This window comes from Papaver somniferum, chromosome 11, assembly GCF_003573695.1.
Source record: "Papaver somniferum cultivar HN1 chromosome 11, ASM357369v1, whole genome shotgun sequence".
In the NCBI taxonomy this organism is placed as follows: Eukaryota; Viridiplantae; Streptophyta; class Magnoliopsida; order Ranunculales; family Papaveraceae; genus Papaver; species Papaver somniferum.
Window position 1 is genome coordinate 35,035,328 of NC_039368.1, and position 18,346 is coordinate 35,053,673.

Consider the following 18,346-nt stretch of genomic DNA (forward strand, 5'->3'; position numbering starts at 1 on the left):
TTTGTGACTGAAGCAATCCTGGAACGGCCATTTCTTGGTTTAGGTCAGGATTGTACAGATTCATCTCTCGAATCAAAAGTACTCCCGTGTAGTACATTGTTTTAGGTTTAGATTCGTTTCTCATCCACACACACATGAATTTACCAAAACCAGCAGAAACCGTTTTCACCCACAAACAATTGGCAACCACAGTGGGAGATAAATCTCTCGGTTGCAAATTCAATTCCCAATTTCATTTTCATCCCAATTGGCCTTAGGCCAAATTCAAACCCATTTTCAATTTCCTAAATTTCTCAAGATGGTTGATCTTAGGAATGCTTCAAAAACCCTCAATCCCAATTTTACTTCTCCTAGCACCAAAAATACTCCACATGTTATCCCTGAATCCATTCTTTCATTCAAAACCATTGTCGAGGCTGTGGAGTCTCGATATTTAACAACTATTCATGACTTGACAAAAATCCTGAATGATATTATCGAGAATCAAGCTACTATTGTCAAGACGCATGACGAAGTATTTACGCTTTTGAAAGAGCTCACGGATCAACTGTCAAAGGAACCAAAGCGTATTCATTCTGTAGGAAACGCTATCAACCACTCATTTTGGATCAATGCTGATGGTGGTAGTCATTTTTCCAAGATTCATATTCCTACTCCTAGTGAGGAGGATGAAGCCTATGGTCACGCTGAATGGAAAGGTATCCACCAAGCTAACTTGTATGTTCATGAAGATCAAAAGATGTTTCCTCAAGATCAGAAAGAAGACTCGTGGGATTTATCACGTTCTCATCAGTCCTTTCAATGAAGAGGTTATTTCATTATGTGCATCCTTTCTGGAAAATATCAATTTCCATATTGCATCAGAAGCTGCTAAGAGATCCAATGTTGCTTTACTCAGTCGATCCGAACCGTTCCAGAATGAAGAAGCTCGTAAAGACGTTCAGGAAATCAGGCGTCTTTCTAATAAAATATCCATCCTCCAGTCAAGCGCTAATGAAAGAAGAAAGAGAAAAACTCCAGCAACGGAACAACAACCGAAATGTGTGGCACCAGCGCATCAGATGGATTCACCCCAGAAGGTCGCGGCTAAGGTTCATGTGCAACAACAAGAAACTGTATATGCTGCTCCAAACTTCCCGTTCCCGATCTAGAAAGTAATCGAACTCCTGTAAGTATGGATTCAAGATGATGCTATCAAACTACCGCCTGTTAGGTGCCTACCAACTGAAGAACAAATGGCAAATCCCAAGTATTGCCATTACCACAGGTTCGTCAATCATCCTACCAGTAAATGCAATGTTATGAAGCGCATCGTCCAAGAAAAGATAGATTCAGGGGAATTACGCCTAGGGACTGGAGATTCCCCATCTTTTCGCGGATCGGCATAAAGATGTTACACAGACAATAAAGGACGACTGCGGACTTCTCGCGTCCAGAATTGCGTCACACAATAAACTTGGATTTGCAACCTGAAAATTCAGTTTTGTGGAGAGAACCCTAAGAGAATAGTGTATGTGGTCGTATTGGACGAGAACAAAAAGGGAATGACCAACACTATGGTGTTACATTCTCTACTGCTGACACCAGCAACACCAGAAGCATCCCCTCTGACATGACGCCTCTTATTACCAGAGCCAAAGTCGTCGTTACTCCTAATATTTCTTCGAGCATGACGCCTCCAATCATTACCAGGGCTGCCACCACTTCTTCGTAAGGACGCGAGGCTGGAGGAGCCAGAGTAAATCAATCTGTCCCATTACCATTATCGATTTGAGGGAGAGACAGGAAGTTCTTGCCAAGACTCAGACGGACATGACCACAACTCAGAAGTAGCCGCCTCAACATTCTCTCTAGAAGCCGCTTCGCTTCAAGGTTTCGCTCCAAAAGCCGCTTCAACGTTCTCTCCAGAAGTCGCCACTCCTCCCTGTCAAGGATCGTGATCACAACCAGCCAAGGTTCATAGTTGTGTCCACTTTTTGATCCATCTCTCCAATGCTCGTGGTCGTGGACAGTTTACTCGCTTACACGTACAGCCAATCCCTTTGTTTCCATGGACGCCCATGCAATTCCTGCCAACCTATTTTGTTTCCACGACAATGTAGTCTCTTCGGATCACATCTACTGCCAAGAACTGTTGTTGCTCGTTTGTTGATACCAGCCAGAAGTTTACCATGACAACAACCACTACAAAGCTCAGGAGACACGGTCAACCCAAAATTCATAGTCACGACGAGGTCATATACTATTCAAAGATGTAACGTAAGGATATCAACACCTCTCTGCCCAGAAGGCGTGTGCAACACTTTACGAGGCCCACGACGGATCCCAAGCCTACTCAGAGGAAACAACTTCAGTAACCAAAGAGAAGTGCGACTGGGGACTGCTCATCGCGGTCCATCCCCGACAACAATCAAGCATTCATGATATAAATCCAGAGCTGAAACATTTTTCTTGAAGGGACATAAGGAGCCAAGATTAACGACATAACTCTCTCACTGCTACCTCTTCGTTATCCAGAATTTTTTATCCATGAGATGATTCCAAGAATCCCAGCATCACATCCAGAAGAGTACAATAAGCTTGTATCAAACCCCATAAGCGTGGATTCAAGGCGATGCAATTAAAATAGGCTACAGTTGGGGACTGAAGCCTCCTTCAGGTTTAGAGGTTTGAACGCAATCACCACCTTACTAGTGAATGCAGTAGAAGTACATCTTCCACGAGAAAATAGGCTCAGGATAATTACACATGGGGACTACTAACATGGGATGCATTCACTCTCTCAACCAGGTTATTTCTGATTTCAACATCATCATTATCGAAGTTTTACGAGCCGTAGGAATTCCTCAACATGAAGTCGTACACGTGCATCAAAGACTCCAAAAGCACGCCACATAGATATATTCACATATCCGGCCACACTATTGGATCTAACAAAAGTATAACTGGGGACTGCTCACCGCATCCCATTCCATACAACAGTTCAAGATTCAGAATATGGTTCGAAGGATGTCGCTTTGGACGAAGACCTTGAAGACTTGATAGCAGCACATCGGCAACGGAACGCTCTCAGCTCGTCTACTTCACCCAATGGCTCCAGAAGATTTCAACCATGCAAGCATCCACAACATATCATCATCGCAATCAGAAAGTCCAGGCACCAGATAACCTAAAGTCAAGGATGGACCAACAACGCAACCATAATCTCCAAAATTAGCCCTGACAAGATCATTGTCGAGAATACATTTCATCCATCCATCCCAGGAGTGTAATGGAGTTTGGTAAATTTATTAAATCTACTGGAGAGGTCAGATACTCATTCTTCTGGAGTCAGAACCTTATTACAAATTCTGGAGAAAATCGATGGTACTATTGAGTGGCTACATGCGCAAAATGGAAAATAGCACCTACCTTGAGTTCTCCTGGCTCGCCTTACTGCTGATTACAACTGCCGGAGATTGCTTTGTTGCTGTTAATGCTGGCTCTACCACCACTAAAAAAATGACGAAGTGGATCCGGACGCTGCAGACAAAAGCACGAAGCCGGACGAGTAACAAAAACAAAAGAGGGTCGATACCCCTTTTCATACGAACAGAGTTTCTATAGTTTGAACAGAAGCAGGATTCCTCCTTGCTCCATGAACGGGAATAGATGACTGGGCATATCACACTCATGATCCATAGCCGAACAAGTCGTATGTCAATATCTGCGCTCCATGGACGAACCAGCAGCGCGCCAGCACGAGGAACACCAGCCGCTCAACCTGCAGCGCTCCGTGGTCAGGCCAGCACCAACGCTCCATGCCACCAACACTCTGTAGTCAAGCCAGCGCCAACGCTCCGAACGCCAACATCAACAGTTCGTGGTCGAAGTTGCAGCACCATCAGCGCTCCGTGGTCGAAGTTGCATCACCATCATCACCGCTCTGTGGCTGAAGTAGCAGCGCCATCCACCGTTCCACAGAATGAAGCCATTTGCCGTTTTCACCATCCCACAGGCTGAAGCCAAGTGCCATTTCCACCGTTCCACAAACCAGGAGCCATCAACACCATCTCCATCCTCCAGCTCCACGGTCGAGCCAAAGTTTCAATGCCATCTCTACCCGTCCCGTGGTCAAGAAAACGAAGCCGTTTCCACCATTCCATGGACTGAAGCCGTTTCCACAATTCCACGAACTGAAGCCATTTCCACCACTCCACGGACTGGAGCCAAGCGCCATCTCCGCTTGTCCCGTGGTCAAGCCAGTCATCATCATCATTCTGTAGCTAAGGTTGCAGCGCCAGCATTAGCGTTTCAGCCGGACCTGCATAACCAACGCCAGCACCCTATGGAAAAGTCGGAAGTATGCCAAGACGCCAATGCAAGGATCAAGGATTCCTCCCGCCTCCTTCCAAAGGTTGGCCAAATTCTTCCCGGCAATCTCCTCATGACTTGGCCTTTTGATTTTTATCCTTGTCTGTCACCATCTTATGCTTACCCCGCAACAATGCCACTGTTACGAGCTAAGCAGGGGACTTAATGTTGATGGTGGTTTTTAGTTCAGGGCTAAATTTGTAAAAATCTATCTACCTGACCCGGCATCAGATGTAGTCGACATTGATATGTCTATATTCCGCAGGGAATTTGGAGAATATATCAAAATATGATGACTACCCATGTCTCTCTTCATATTATATTGAAACTCAAGCTCCTAGATGAATTGTCCACTAGTATAGAGCATAATGAGTGTATAAGCTCCTAGATGCATTACTCACAAATGCCGGAGCCTGCTGAGTACTTTTCTTGTGCTTATGTTCCCTGGCAGAACCCTTAATATTGGTATGGCATGACGGATTTGTGTTCACTCGCAGCAGAGTAGCACGGACCCCCAAGTACCAAGGTTAAGGCCCTTGCACAAAATACTCAGTCAGAAAGCAAAGAATAAACATAGCCGCGGAGTAGGAGCAACAACGAGGAAAGCATGGCCATGCCATAGGCTAGACGGCGCCACTTGGCCACACCCCATGCTACCCAACCGGCCCTTATTCCTTTATCGACCAATCAGGTCGCATTAAACCTACCACACTCCCATGAGTTGTGGTTGGGCCCATACTTGCCGGCCTTATTCCCCATCGACCAATCAGGTCGCATTAAACCCGCCACGCACGCCAAAAGGGTAGCCACGCCCATGCTTGGCCGGCCCACTACTTTTATTGACCAATCAGGTTTCCCTAAACCTGCCACAACATTAAAAGAGGTGGAAATTGCGTCAAGTGGTCGCCATGTCATATTGGCTTCCCAAAACAGCACCAACATGCCAAACAAGCATGTCGAGCGCACATGCCAAAGCGGCATGCCAAAAACGCCAAACGTGCCAACGCGCCATAAATAGCGCACCTACGTGCCAACCTACTTTTTGTTCGTGACCAACGCCGCAGCAGACTTCAATTTGGCTCTCCTAACCAGAAGCACGACCATGCTCTAGTGGCGGTGGATGAAACCCTAATTTCTAGTCGTGGCACAAACTACGCCACTTCGGGCTCACAACATTCCACGAGCCGTGGAAACCCTAATAAAGGCATCACAACATGCCACTCGTGGAAATATTGACTCATATGGCCATTTTCACATAACGGCCTGACTGTGGTTCTTTTGGCATGGCTCTGGCACCATTTACATGAAAATCCGTTGTGCCACGGCCACAAGCCGCATGCCATATGCGCTAATTAGGTTTTCGGCATGCCAAACCCTAATTTAGGCAAAGTTGCTACGCCAACCGAGCCAAACAATGTTCCACATAACATTGGGATCGATGTGGCCACTGAAACCGATGTTGCCACACCACATTCAAGTCTAACACCAACGTGCCAAAAATTTAGTAGCCACGGCTACGCCAGGCGCCACTTACACCATCATGCCGCTGGCATGCACAAACTATGCCATTCATGCCGCAGTTCCACTGGCATGCGCCAAAGGCGCCACTATGCCATTATCAGGCGCCAACAGAAGGTAGCCATAATCAACGACTACCCTTCCTCATGAGATTCAATCTCAACCATCCAAGTTCACCACCGAACTGACAGACTTGCGGCAAGTTTTAGGCGACCAGCTGCCTAAATCCAGTGGCCATGGCTGCGCCAGGCGCCACTGGCATGCACGAACTATGCCAGCCATGCCGCAGTACCACTGGCATGCACTAAAGGCGCCATTGTTCCACTATCAAGCGCCAATAGAAGGTAGCCATAATCAACGACTACCCTTCCTCATGAGATGCAATCTAAGCCATCTAAGTTCGCCACCACTGGCAGGCTTGTGGCAAGTTTCGGGCGACCAACCGCCTAAATCTAGTAGACATGGCTATGCCAGGCGCCACTTGCACCACCGTGCCACTGGCATGCACGAGCCATGCCAGCCATGCCGCACTGCCACTGGCGTACACCAAAACGCCACTGTGCCATTATCAGGCGTCAACACAAGGTAGTCATAATCAATGGATACCCCTTCCTCATGAGATGTGATCTCAACCATCGAAGTTTGCCACCGAACTGACAGACTTGTGGCAAGTTTTAGGCGACCAGCCAAGACAAGCCTAATGGCATCACATGCTATTTTCCTACGGCAAGCCTCTTGATTTTAACTTGCCACACGTAGCAAAGTGCTACATGTTTTCCACGAAAACACTCGAGACATCAAACATGTCACAAACTGGGTGATACTCATCAGGGTATTGGTCTAGCGGTTTACATCGTGCGGCGTGCAATACGCCCGTTATAAGAAAGTGTCATGAAGCAGGGCGGTTAGTAATGGCAAGAAATAATGGTGTAAATGGATCCACTTCCTTCATCACGAAAGCATAAATTCTGAGGTTACACGTTACTCCACTCTTCCACCACTCAATCGTTTCCACTTCCTACAAGACCAGGGTACGTTTTATTACGACTTGTATAAATAGGTTTCACCTATTTCCACCAAACAACAAGTTTTCGGTCGGAGAACAACATAGTATCCAGAAATCACCTGGTAGATTTCTGTTCTGCTAGCCAGTTCTGATACAAGTCATAAAAAATCACACCTTCAGGATCAACAATTCCGATCTCAACACTTTCTTCGCTTCCCTCCCTAAGATCAACCCTTCTCCTTCACTTTGTGACCGAAGCAAGCCTGGAACGGCCATTTCTTGGTTTAGGCCAGGATTGTACAGATTGATCTCTCGAATCAAAAGTACTCCCGTGCAGTATGTTATTTTGGGTTTAGACTCGTTTCTTATCCACACACACGAATTTACCAAAACCAACAGAAACCGTTTTCACCCACAAACAGAAAACTGAGCCCAGATTGTATGGCAAATTCTCTCTTGCCAAATCTTATCCTTGCTTCTCCTATATCAAAGTACATGCAATCGGGTTCATGGTCATTATCGACTTGAATCTCCCTAGAAAGTACATAATAAACGATAGTTTCGCAGAAGTGGGTGTGCGCCGGCATATCCAGTAGATGTCCAAGCACAATTTTCCTAAATATTATAAGCCCGGGTTTATCGAGCACTGTCCTGACAAAACCTATTGTTTTTAAACTCAAGTAACTGGCTACCGAGTAGGTTCTCTCTCCGAACACTGTAGGGGTGAATGTACCTGAAAAAAGAAGTAATCATTTCAAATCCCAGTTTGTGCAGGGCTTCCGTGTAAGATATAAAACTTCTCAGAAGGAACCTTACTTCTTCCTGTTGGATACTGCGGGACCGTCTTCGAACGAAGAACATTTCCCCCTATCTTTTACTCCTGTTATTGCAATGCAAATCAGACAAAAATGCAAAGGTTTGCTGAGAAATGTAATGGCGTCAATTTATTTTTGAGATTTACCGGTTTTATAACCTTGAGTATGGACCGGTTCACCAATTCCAGTATTCATATAAACTTGAAGCTGACCAACAACAATGGGTTCCATCCCGTAAATAAACTTACCAGCATCATCGAGTTCACGTAAATTATTAAGGAATACAAAGACAAATTCCTAACCATAAAAAAAATGTGGATGCAAACTTATAAAGGATGATCATCCCATAGTAATATAACCTGAACTTCTTTATTTTTTTATGATCGGTTAACTTGTTTATCTTTGCAAATTACCTTTGAAGTTTTCGGATTCGTCTAGATACCTGCAACCTTTTTAAGTTTACCGCTTCCTTTTCGCTTTTTTGCATTTGACATGCCGGTAAGATAAGATCTAATAACGCTGATACAAATACGGGTTAATTGTAAGTTCTAATAATACCTATTTATGGATCAACGGTGTAGATCTGAGTAAAGTGTAGAAAGAACCTGATTTAGATTTAAAGATACATCTGATTTTTGTAAGCTAGTAGATCATAAGTAGAAACGTAATTAAACATATTTTAACATGCAAATATAGCGTAAATAATTACCATTAAACTTAATTCACGAAATTTAACCATACATTTCAGTTCTGATCTTACGACCCAACAACTAAGAACCAGGAATATAGTCATCGGCATTAAAAATCGAAAGCCCCAACTACTCGGTCGGTGTCCGTTTGATTTGCTTTAGCTAACAATGTGGAACAAATTGGATGAGTGTCATTCAAAGATTGCAGGTGATGAGAAATAGGATGAGAACAGAGAAGAATTTCTTAAGAACATGAAGAATAAGAGGTAGATACTTTGATTGATAATAATAATGTGTCCTTCAAAGAACTGCAATCTAGCATATAAAAAGATAACTGAAACTACAAAAAGGAAATAACTAGAATCCAAGATGTTCTACCTCAGCTAAAGGGTTGATAAGATCAAATCCATTTAAAAAAAATGATCTGCAAAGAGTAACAATATATGAAGTTGCCTACCATAGGTAAGTAAGACAAGCTCAAGCTCGAGTGCTACAACAGGCACATTCCAGATCAGACAAATAATTTGTTTGTTAAGCCCGTTCTGTTACAGGTCGGGTGATGTGCAGTGCTATGCTCGAATGTTAAGGGGTAAGCACAGTGTCGTAAACGTGCTGGACCGGGCCAATTTACACCTTTTTCTTGACTTGATCAATTTTGATCCAATTGATAAATAGGGGGTCCCACTATTATTGGCTTGCCATTAATTTCCTTTTATTTTTTGTCGACTTTGCTAGATACACCATAATTTATACACCGAGTGTACACCGAGAGGGATCGGACAGTCCTGTATTACCTCTTAACATTGGGATATGGAGTGGGACACGAGTGGAACCCACTCTCCTCTCACACGGTGCGTACACCGCACGGTGAAGGTTCTACGGTGAAGCTTCCGCAAACTGTTTCAATCCATTACGAAAACCATTTGCAATCCATTACGCAGACCGTTTCAATCCAAATACTCTGCAGAAATATCCAAAAAACATCAATAACTCTAGACTCACTTCGGAAATCAACCGAAGTGAGCACCGACAGAAACAAAACCCCTGGCCCCACTTTACAGGCACCCATCCTGATGCTCGAATCATTAAAAACCTGCCGACTTTATCGTTGGAAAGCTTCGGTGTGTATAGGAAATCCAAAAAACGGACTGAGGATACCAATACCTTACTCACATATCATATACATAGAGTATAGACTCTACACGTAACTATCTGCATCGTAGACACACCTTCTTATCTCTGTCTTATCTTAAACCTTATCGTTAACAGTAAACCTTGGAATGCACCCTTTCTTCTCTCTTCCTTATCATCAATAGTAACCTAGGGAAATATGGTTAGACTCTGGTGAGTTGTATTCTTTGAAGACATCAATACAAAAAAAGAAGAAAATGATGGGACAAGATTTGCCCCTGTAACCAAGACTGATAAAGCTACCGTCGGACCTTCTCTATGGTGACTTCAAAAACATTTGATTTTTGTCACGTCACGGTTTCTACCAAATTTTAGTGTTATAGGTTATATCCCTTGAATATTGTTTTCGTTGCTTCAAAAAATCCGCCATTGGAAATCGACTTGGTCGTTAGTTATTTGGACAGTTCAAAATGTTTCAATGATTTCTCAACTTTAGGTAAGTGAATGCTGTCATCATCAGTCCCAGGATGATCAATATTCAGCACTTCAGTACAAATAACTTGTTGTTTTCCTCTTCAGATGTTGTTGTTTTTTGTTAATGGAAGAATGATACACAGTTATTCAGCATCTGTAAAGATACACGATGATGACGGTGAAACTAAATTAGTGAATTGTACATAATCTTGTTACTAATGCCAACCAACATAAATAAGAGGATTCCCATACTAAGCTGAACTGCATTGACATTTGTAAAGAACTCAAGATGGTCAACATATAACACTTAGTTACAAATTGGGGTTAGGAATTTTCCTCGATGGTTGTTTCCAAACTTGTATAACCCTAAAATCGGTAAACAAATAGTTTTGCTTTTGAACTGGGTTGCATAGACACGGACGCGTATACGCGGACACGACACGACGCGGACACTATAAATTCTCAAAAAATAGGACGCGGTCACGTATATACATATTTTATTTATATATTATTTATATATACATAATTATGTATATATAAAACAAAGTCAAGTATTTTGATCTTAAAAATTAGAAAATAATGCTACATATGTATAAATTTCAGAAGAAAAAGAGAGGTTGTTTGTTTATACACGTCGAAGGTCAAGCAATCAATCACTAGTAAACACATGGCACGATCAAAATGCATTCATAGAACAACACATGTCCAACCAAGGGTATATGTGATGTCATTTCCAATTACAAAACCCTAATAAAGACTTAAATGATTGATTTAAATGTTTGTCTTTCTTCATTTAGTTAACAATAGTAAAAATAAAGGAAGAAGTTTAAATGAAAACGAAAAAAAAAAATCTTTAAACCCTAGTCATCGGTGCGTCCAAACAAGACGCGCACAGGACGCGCATATTAATGTGTCGGACACGCATCGTGTCAACGTCCAACGCGCGTCCTATGTCCGACGCGAATACCCGGACACGACTCATAAGACGGAGCGCCCGTGCAACCCAGCTTTTGAATCACAGATTAAAAAATAAATAAATCACGTGGTTACACTAGTACAAACCTTCACATAGGCCACATTTTTTGGTTTACAGCTTAGCCACGTTTTGGGTTATTTGCGTGGTTGCTGGTCATAGGTGGAACTAGAGCCACGTTTTATGTTACCTTGTAGCCATAATGCACCATTTGGTCATGGGTTTAAGCCTAAACTCAACAATTGTATCCATAGATGCTGGTATGGCCACATTAAGCATCTAGGTATGTGTCCAATTTGCAGGATGGCAATAGACACACCTATTAACCCGTGACGGAAAGGAAATTTATCTATCCACTTTAGTTTGTTTACGTGTCCATATTATATGGTAATTAGACACTTTGATTCTAAGAGGCAGAAAACGTATGCATTTCCACCGGGGAATTGACACCGGTTTTCTACATGGCGAAAGAGAGATATATGGCTACGCAATTCATCATAGACCATAACTGGAGAAATATTGATATGTAAACTAATGCCTAAGTTCCCATTACTAAAGAAGTAACTGGTATATTACCAAGTTATATATATTTATGTTTTAAAGAGTGAAGAGCTATAAGAATAAGAAGAATATATAAGTAAACCTGAACCTCGCACTTCACTTTCGTGTCCTTGTAAGTTATTGACTGAGAAAGTAATGGTACAACTCCAATTGTACGCACTTAAACCTTGGTATATGGCTTCTTCCAGCAGAGAAATTGCAAATTTTTCAATGCTTCAATTATCATACTTTCCAAGCTCTTAGATGTTTTAGAAGGGTACTCGCGTAGCAGATACGTTTGTAAAATGCGCAAATCATCATACTGTCCAAAGTAAACATTGGAGGCATGTTTGATAAAGATCGAGGGGTCGACAAAAATTTCTCAAGTGATGCTACTGAGTTTGCCACAATTAACAAGTATGAGTATAATGATTGGGTGCTCGTTTTATTTTCTAAGTTGTCACAACGCAACACCTTATTTTAAGAAGCAACCAGTAAGATTACAGAAACCAGACTATAATCCAAGCAACATTAACCATGGCTCATTGCGCTGAAAAATTGTCCAACAACGGATGGTATTGCATCTGCTATAAAATCCCTGCGCTTAACATAGTGCAACAAAGCAAACCAAGGTAGAAAAAGGCCATAGAACAATAAACATGTATCCACGGGAAAGAACCATAGTACATCAGATAGGTGTGAGCTAAAATGTACTCGAACTGGTATTCCAGTGCAGATCTTCCAACATTGTACAAGCCTCCATCTAGTCTTTTGGTAGTTGCAAATGTGCCAACCACCAATCCTATAATTTGAGAACCTGCAACAAGAAAACAGAGATCTTAGTACAACCAAAACAAGGAAAAACATAGAAGATTTAAAATGCAAACACTCATACTGCCATCCATTCCTCTGTTTCCACAATGACATAAAAAATTTCTTAGGTGAAGAATTAAAGGGTCAGATACATGAACCGAATGGTTAACTAGCATAACCTAAACCAGGTTCATCGAAATTACAACTTATGGGTGTGTCACTCTGTCCTTATGCAGATAAATACATAATTTTATGATTGGAATTACTCACTAAATCTGAAATGTTTTATGAATACAAAATGGCAGTATCCTTGCAAGGAAAGGAGCAGTTTCCCACAAATCCATCAGTTACACTTTGATTAAGAACAACCACGCTAGTTGTGCTCATGTCAAAAAAGCCAGTGCCATCTACTTCATTCTCAGGGAAAAACAAATTTTCCATTAGGATGGTTCACAACATATAACACATGGAAGCTGCAAAATTGCCCCAGGTCAAATGTAGAGCTTGATACTGACCTTTACCTTTTAGTACCCCTCAGAAAAAGGCCCGAGTACACAATTTTAATCCATAAATAAAGGACAAGGATTCATATTTGCCTAAATTTTATACTACTTAAATGATAAGAACAAATAAGACATCAATATGCTACTAAGGCAGGTCATATAATTTAAGATCGGCATCTTATTCCTGTCTTGTTCATTTTATAGAGTTAAGTTAACTTTGCAATGAAAGGGTTATTGGCACAGCACTGATTTTCATATGAGACCCAGGCAACATCAAGCTATTCATTTTCGAAATAATAAAGCAGGCATACATACAGCTAGCATGCTATGGAGAAGCTGTTCAATCCTCTTATGAAGAGCATGTGATTTTACTACACGAAAACTATATCCAAGTAGTTAGTTAGATCTCCATGCTCTAGAACTAACTTCTCATAAAGTTCCAACTAACACCAGTCTTTGAAAGTATGTGATATAAGTAAATTAAAGAACGTTAAGATAATGTTGCTAACTGATAGACACATTTATGTGTCTATTTTCATCTCTATTGTGTATATTGTTATTATCCATTTTTGTATTTATTTCAGTATTTTATCTCTTTGTAGGTGTTTTTGGAGAAATAAGCTTTTGCGGCGAAATTGGCTCGAAAAGTTGTTAAAGGCACCTGGGAGAAAATTACTATACAAACTCTCACTTTGGATAAGGGTTAACCCATTTCGGGCATGTGCTAAAGGGACACCAGAACTGGATAGGGGGAATTCCTTCTTCACGTTTCAAATTAGAAAATTGGCGGGAAAAAATCAGTTCACGCCTGGAAAATTTGGACTCGATTTTTGGAGCTGTTTCAGGGAGATTCAACACTGGAAATCGATTGGGCTGGACTTGATAGAGAAAAACAGGTTTAATACATGTGTTTTTATCGATCTAATTGGGCTGGAATGGCCGGAAAAAGGAAACACGGTCCTGTTGGGTTTGTTTCTGGATATTTAAAGAGATTAAAGGCAAGAAATTCGTTCCAAAGGTACATATTCTATCTAAGGAAGAGTTTGAGATAAGTTGGAAAGCTCAGAAACGCGTGAAACAATTTTGGGAAGAGATTATTGCCGTAACTGCCAAGAAAAGAAAATAAGAGATTTCGAGAAGTTTTGGGGAGATTAAATCGCTCTGTTGGCTATATATAAATTGCTGGGAGTTCAAGGAAGGGGTTTGAACAGTTTGGGGTAATTTAGAGAACCACATGAGACAAAAATCAGAGTTACAGACATTCGTTTCTGCTGGTGTAGAAGGAAGAACACGAGGAACCTCGACCCTCACCTAACTGTCGCAGAAAACTGTCGTCTTTCTACAACACTAAGCTTCTATCGTTCTGTAACAGTTCCGCTTGTAACAGAAACAGTCAGTCTGTAACGCTTATAAACGTTGCAAACTGTCTGCTTATTACTTTTTCATTCTTTTAATCAACTTTTGGGCTATAAACATGTATTTTGAGCAAGTGATTAATATGAGGAGCTAAACCCAAACACTGGGATGACGGAGGAAGCCCTATTTCACGCATGTGGTAATTCTAATAATTCTTTTATGACTATTTGCATTGATATTTAATTGATTTATGATTTTTATTGAATGGGTGTGATTTCGTTTGATGGTGTATGCTTGGTCTATGTATTTTTGATACATCATGCTTTTGATTTACAGTCATTGCTTTTCAAAAATCTATTTTTGGAAAAGAACAAGAGTCCATATTTTTATTATTTGAACTATAATTGATTGTAATTATTATTTGAGTCGCATGAATGGAATTTGATAAAATCCCGAGTCTCAGTCTCTCTCGACATTGTGGCAAACCTTTTGTATATATATTTTCTATTTTTATTTTAAGTCTAGAACCCAATCTTATCAAGTCCGAGTTGAACGAACTTTACTACCACTTTCAAAACTAAATAAATTTTTGGCGCCGCCGACGCGGATTTGTATTAGGTTTTAGGTTTTAGATTTATTTTATTTCTTTTAGAATTTTTGTTATCTTTTACGACTTTGGTATTTTTTTATTCTTTTCAGATTTCGAGCGAAGCTACAAGGAAAGAAAAAGTGTTATAAAAGGAAAGCATCGTCAAAGAAGGAAAGAAAAGAGGAATCCGAAAGGAGTGAAGAAGAAGATTTTGTATATAGTTATTTTGTTTTATTTTTAGAAACTGTAAATAGGGTTTTAATTTTTGTAATTTTTCTTTTCCTTTTTGGGACATTTTTATTTTTGGACTTTTTGGACATCCTTGGACATTATTTTTTAAAACCCTACGGAAGGGTTAAGATTAAATATAAACTGTTTGCAGGGAATGACGACAGTTACGATACTGTCTCGTCCCCTCGGGTTCGTATACTGACATCGGAGTCGGTGGCCTGAGTCGACTTCAACGGTTCATCGCCCGTCTGGTACGGGAGGTAAGACTCTATCCACCCAGGAATCCCCTGTCAGTGGGTTTTATTTTGTGTGACAACTCACACCCCTACAATAGAATGTCGAACTGGTATCACAATAGCCAATACAACGAATATCCGACTGAGTTTCAAAATGGACGTTACAATTTTAACCATAGTGTGAATAGTGATTGGGAACATCAACCTTTTCAAGGTTACGGCTCATACCATGGTGAGCCCAATTACTATACACACACACCGGTCATACGAGCAAGAAAATAAGGATTATTATAGTACTAGTTCCTCGTCTTTGGACAATATAATGAAAATGTTGAAAACTAGTCCCTATTATGATCCTTCTGAACGTGTTCTTCCTCTAGAAGAGTCTCTCAAACAATTAACTGAGAATACAAATAGGTTTGTGTTAGAAATGAATAAACAAAATGCACCCATGAGTGAACCTTCTATACACGATACCATAAGGAAATCTTGTGAGTCGACTCAGAAAATGTTGTTAGAGGCCCAGAACAGAACTGCTCAAGATATTCTTAATTTCCAATATAGTGTTTCCAATAGTACCCTTGAAAATGAGGATAGTTATTTGCATAATCAAGATGCCGAGGTTAGAATTGGTAACACTACTTTTTTAGATGAGGTTCAACCATTTTCATGTTATTATGATGATTATGATGAGGATAGTGTTGATGAAGAATTTGAAATAAGTAGGCATAGCGATCAGGAATTTGTTACTCCAGTTGAGCTTAATAATAATATTATTTCTAGTTCAAATCCAAATAATTTTAATAATTATTCACCTATTCAAAAGGACGAGGATTTGATTAGAGATACTCCCGTTTTAGACGATGTAGTATTTCCTTATGATTACGAAGCCAACGATGGTTTAGAGGAACGAGTTTTTTCTGAGAATATTGTTTTAGAGTCTAGCGATTTAGAAACATTAGTCTTAGACAAAGAAAGTGAACTCGTAGAGATGAGTGAGGATGAACCATACTTAGAAGAATCAATTGACCATTTTCAGGAATCTAATGACCTTGAAATTAGGGAAGTTGTGACTAGTCTTTCTAGAGACACTGAAAACTCTAAGTTTGGGGGTGATTATCATTCTCCATGTGCTTTAACTATTAGAAAGGTATCTCACTTGGGACTTGACATATGTGCCTCAACCATTTTACAAGATTATCTTCATACACGTTTTCCTGAACCTAGTAATGTCCATAAGGAAGTTCAGTTGTTAGAAACCCATCCTCTGGTTGATGAGGTTAGACCAGGCTATGATACTAAGATCGACTTTGTTTTCCCACCAAATATTTTTCAACCAATTGTGGGAACGTATAAATTTCAGATGTGTCAATTATTTAGTTTTGTGACTAAACCTAATTACTTTAAGAGATTAGGGTCGATACATTTGCTTAAGATTGACCACCAGTTTCATCGTGGTCGATTGTGTGAGTCAAAACTGATTGACTTTAAGGATCCTCAATTATTCAGGTTATTATTATGTTCTTTTAAATTTTTACTTGAGTTTCTTCAGACTCTAATACCTGAACCGGATCTTAGCTTTGAGGAATTCCAACCCATGAAAATATTTTATTTTGACCCAGTTATAGAACCTGAACCTGAACCACAGCTAGATGTAGTTGTCTTAAACAGGAAACTAGACAAGGGTGCGCTTTATTTGTTAATTTTCTTGGCAGGTTGCGGATTCCTTTTATTTGTGATAGCTCTATTTGGTTTTGATGACCCACAAAAATTTCGGCTATTACTTTATTCTATGAGGTGACTAATCCTTTCTTAGTCTGGATGAAGACTTTAAACTTAGCACTTCTTGGGAGGTAACCCAACATTCATGCGACACGGTAATATCTTTCCTTATCTCTTTTGCTTCAAATGGTAACAGTTTCTCCTTGTTCGTGATTTTAATTTATCTTTAGAACATTGAGGACAATGTTAGATTTAAGTTTGGGGGTATGGGAGAAACTTTTTAGTTGCAGTATGAATAAATAAACTCCAGAACCTAGAAATTTATGCCTATTGAGGATTGCACTAACTAATCTAAGTGGATGGAAGCATTTTGATTGTAGGAGTTGAGGAACCAATCTGATTAGATGGAAACATCTAGAAGAGTCTATTCATAAAATCACAGAGCTCAGGTGTTAGAAATAACATGATAGTTTCACCATATCTCGTTGAGTCCTTTTCACTTCTATTTTTATTTTATTTTGTTTTTAAACTATGTTTCTCTAAGTGATTAGGTGGGGCTCACGATTCAAGTTGTTACCAATGCTAGGGTGAATTAGAGTGATTGAGATACCAAAAAAAAAAAAAAAAAATTGAGACCAGACCATTTGACCAAAAGGAACAAATTCAATAAAGTCGACCACTGGTACCCTTGTATATGCCAGTTGTGTTGACCTAGAGTTAGGTTATCGACCACTGGTTCCCTTGTATATGCCAGTGTGTTGATATTAGTCAGACCGGTATCTCAGTCCATTATGATAGGTTCATTTTGGTGGAGGCCTTCAGACAGATATGGGAAACGCCGTTCACTTAGTAAACATCAAAACCATCTATGTTTCTTTATATCCATCTTCTTGATCTATCCATGTGATTAGTTTTGACTCCGAATATGATGTCCATAGTGCAACTATCTGAGTAGGGATCTGTCACTTATTATGAATTTTAGTATGCTTGAGTGCAAACTCGTGTACAACAATTGGAATTTCGCATCAGGGTACTTCCTCCTGTAGTCAATAAGTATGCCAACCAAGGAGATTCTTTAGTGCCTTCCAAGGTTCTGCGTAGATAGTTAGGGTCTGGAGTAAAGGTTTTGTGGGCATATCTCTTGTAATCCCTCCGGAGACAACACTCCGCCACTAGGGCCACCTAGGAGTTTAAAGGCTTATTGCATACGCTAAATGCAATCGACGATGCCTGCGAAAGTGAGTTAGGATTTTATTTTGTAGTTTTGATTTGCTCGTGACTAGCAAATAATAAGTTTGGGGGTATTTGATAGACGCATTTATGTGTTTATTTTCATCTCTATTGTGTATATTGTTAGTACCCATTTTTGTACTTATTTCGGTATGTTATCTCTTTGT